This window comes from Anomalospiza imberbis, chromosome 25 (assembly GCF_031753505.1).
Source record: "Anomalospiza imberbis isolate Cuckoo-Finch-1a 21T00152 chromosome 25, ASM3175350v1, whole genome shotgun sequence".
Lineage (NCBI taxonomy): Eukaryota > Metazoa > Chordata > Aves > Passeriformes > Viduidae > Anomalospiza > Anomalospiza imberbis.
In genome coordinates, this window is record NC_089705.1 from 6,675,106 (window position 1) to 6,678,513 (window position 3,408).

The window sequence follows — 3,408 nt, forward strand, 5'->3', positions numbered from 1 at the left end:
CCCCGGGGCAGCAGCAGCAGCGCTGCTGTCGGGGTGGGGGCACTCCGGTTCCCGCTCCCACGGCAGCGCCCTGGCACCGCCGTGTCCCGGCTGGCCCGGTCCCCGTGCCCGCAGCCGCTGTCACCGTGCGGGCACCGCTGTGCGTGGCTGCCCCACGCAGACACAAAGTGTCCCCAGGCAGATTCCAGCCATCCCCATGCACAAAAGCCGCCATCGCCGGGCAAACAGCCACTGTCCCCAGCTCAGCTGCTGCTGTCCCCACACTCTCGTCACTGTCCCCACGCCCACGCTGCCATCCCCATGCACATGCCCGTGTCCACGTGCCCGCTGTGGGTTTAGGAGGTGGAGTCCGTCTCCGTGGCCTTGTCCAAATCCTCCCTCGGCAAACACGGTTCCTGGACACCTCCCAGGCACTCGAGCTCACCGTCCAGCCCCGCTCACTCCCACAGCCCGTCCCAGAGGTGCCACCACTCCTCGCTGGCCAGCCGTGTCCCTGGGGCAGTGCCACCAGCTGCTGCGGTGGCTGCAGCTGTCCAAAGAGGTGTTTTCCCCGTGCTGGCCACAGCAAGGCTGGATTTGGCATAAGGGGCATTGTGAGCACTCACTGCATGGCATGAGGGGTGTCACTCTGCTGCCACTCTCTGATCTCAGCCTGGGGCCCCTGTGTCACCACCCTGGACCCCCAGGCTCGGCCACATCCCATCCTGGAAGGGATGATGAGCGATGCCGCTGGAGAGGGGCCGCCCGGGAGGCCCTGAGATGAAAGGGAGCGCAGGGTGTCATTACTGAAGGTGACACAGAGCCCGGGAATGGCACCTGTCACCTCCCCCGGCTGCTGCAAAATGCTGCCCGGGGAGTGGGGGGGGACACGGCACCGCCAGGCTGCGGGGACAGGGACACAGCCACAGCGTGGCCCCAGCACTGATGTGCCCTCCCTTGAATCTCCCCTGGGGTGTCACTGGCTGGGGACATCCCTGTCCCCTGGCAGCGTGACCTGTGTGTCCCCAGGCTCGGTGGCTTCCTGGTGACACCACGTGCTGTTTTCCTTGGCATGACTTGTGCCTTTACAGCCGTGGCAGGGGATGACCCATCTCAGTGCCACTAATTCGGGCCTGGCAGGGAGCACAGCCACTCCCTTCGCTTTGGGTTTTTGGGCCCCGGGTGACACCTGAGCGCAGCTGCGGGTGGTGGCAGCTCCAGGACACCCTGTGGCCGCGCTGGTCCGGCCTCTCCTCTCGGGACAGCCGGGAGCTCCGCTCCAGAGGCTGCTGGGCCTGGAGCCGGTGACTCGGGCAGTGATTTCAGGGGTGCTTTGAGGGCTCTCGGTCCTTGCTTGGGCCACAGGGACACTCACTCCTGTCCTCCTGACACCCACTGCACCCCAGGCTTCCTGCTGGACCACAGAGGGAAACTGAGGCACGGGAAAGCCCATCTCCTGGCTGGGGCAGTTTCCGGCCGCTGCAGAGGCAGCAGATCTTTAACCCTCATGGATGAGGGCTGTGGAAGGGGCATAAACACGGTGGAACACACGTGAAAGGACGAGGTCCTCCTGCTCAGAGTCCCTTTTCTCCCTGCTCTTGGGGCCACCACCAAGGTCCAAACACGCTCTGGGAGGAAGAGGGGGATATGGGGCATGGGGGGCGCACACACGGAAAAGACGTCACTGCCAGGACCATGGGGCTGGGGGGACACGCTGAGGCCCTCCAGCACCCAGCCTCAGCACTGCGTGTGCTTTGGCAGTGGCTCAGTGATGACAGCACAGCCCTGGAGGGATCATTAGTCCTCCCTCATTAAAAAAAGTTACTCACCCTTTGAGGCAGAAACAAGAATATCCTGGAAATGCCTCGGTTTGGGGAGTTCTCGCTCTAAAGGTATGACTGAAATCAGGCTGCAGGGGATGCTCCCCAGCACGTGGGCAGGTGAGTTACCTGGGCACTGCCCGGGGCTGCTGTGCTCCTGCTGCTCCCTCCGTGTCTGGGATGGGCAGTGTCAGGTGTGGCCAGTGTCCGGGGTGGACGAGCCACGGCCTCGCTTTGCCTGTTCCTGCCAAACCCTCCCGTTTTGGTGTCCCCTGCCCTGGGGGAAAACTACCTCAGACCCTGCGTGGGATGCAAGGGTGGCACCCACCGAACTGGCACCGCCATGGGCCTCATGGCACTGCCTGCCCCACATCCCTGGCCACCTCATCCTGCCCAGGAACCCCTCGGGTCAGCCCTGCAGTGGGGTGACCCAGCCGAGTCCCGCCCCAGGCCAGGGGGACCCCGGCGTTCAGGTATTTTGGGCAGGTGAGCAAGCGAGCGCTGCCGCGCCGCGGGATGGCCGCGGGCTGAGTCACGGCTCCCGGCTCACACATTCCCATCGCAACTGCCCAGAGCGAGGGGCTCCGGCTGCCCCGGGACACCCCGGCCCTGGGGCGGGGACTCCTGCTGAGGCTGGAAGGATCCCGTGCTGGGACACCTGGCCGGCATCCCGGGCTGTGCCAGGTGAGCCATCCCCCCGGAAAAGCACCTTCACCCGGGAGACCCTCCCTACACAGCCTCTCACCGCCGCAGCTCCAGGATTTGGGAGCCCGGGCTCTGTTGAGCCTCTTTGCCAAAGCTGGGAATGGCTTAAAATGTCCCCCTGGGAGGGGGCTCCAGCTCTCCCTGAGCCGGGCAGGAGGGTGAGAAGCAAACCCTCCATCCCAGCGATGGGGACGAACCGTCACAGCCACCTTGTTCCTCTGGGACAGCCGGGACCGTGTGGCAGCAGCAGGAGTCCGAACAGCTGGAAAAACCCCCACTAAAAATTAACATTAATTTATTAGAATACTTATGATAAAAACCAAGAATCTCTTTACATGTGGGTTTGTTTTTGTTTTTTTTTTTTCCTTTTTATACAAGAGAATTTCCATTGCTTTTTTTCCTCCTGGAAACAGAGCAGGGCAGCAGGCAGGCGCAGGCAGCGACGTGGGCGCTCGCCCCGGTGACGGAGCCCCGCGGACGCCGGACCTGGGGGTCCCAGCGGGACGTGGAGCGGGTGGGATGTGGGACAGGTGCCCACCAAGGCAGCGGGGCAGAGCGTGGCAAGGCACGGCACAGGGAGGGGACAGCGGCCGGGGTCCCCGGGGAGGGGGTGGTGAGCACCCCGTGGTACCCATGGCAAAGGTGGCACATGGCAGGAGCTGGTTGGCACGTGGGGGACAAGGTGACAGACACAGGACACCCCTGAGCCCGGGGAGGGCTGCAAGTCACCAGAACACCCAGTGATCCCTCCCAAGCCCTGGGGAAAGACGGGTCCTTCGAGGACCCCCGGCACCCCCAGTCGTCCCCTTGGTGCCAACCTTCCGGATCCAACGTGTCCCCACGCTGGGGGAGCTGGCACTTGGCTCCCCCCCAGCTCCTCTCGCTTGCGGGGGGACAAATAATC

General features: G+C 64.2%; 1 long non-coding RNA gene across 1 annotated transcript; it reads right to left on the bottom strand.

The window, feature by feature from the left end:
• Positions 1–2,782: 2,782 nt before the first annotated feature.
• LOC137462333 (uncharacterized) lies at positions 2,783–3,155 on the bottom strand. The gene is made up of 2 exons (XR_010993665.1): positions 3,033–3,155; positions 2,783–2,955 (listed from the first exon to the last, which is right to left on the bottom strand). It is a non-coding gene; the product is annotated as an uncharacterized lncRNA (long non-coding RNA).
• Between the last annotated feature and the right edge of the window lie 253 nt (positions 3,156–3,408).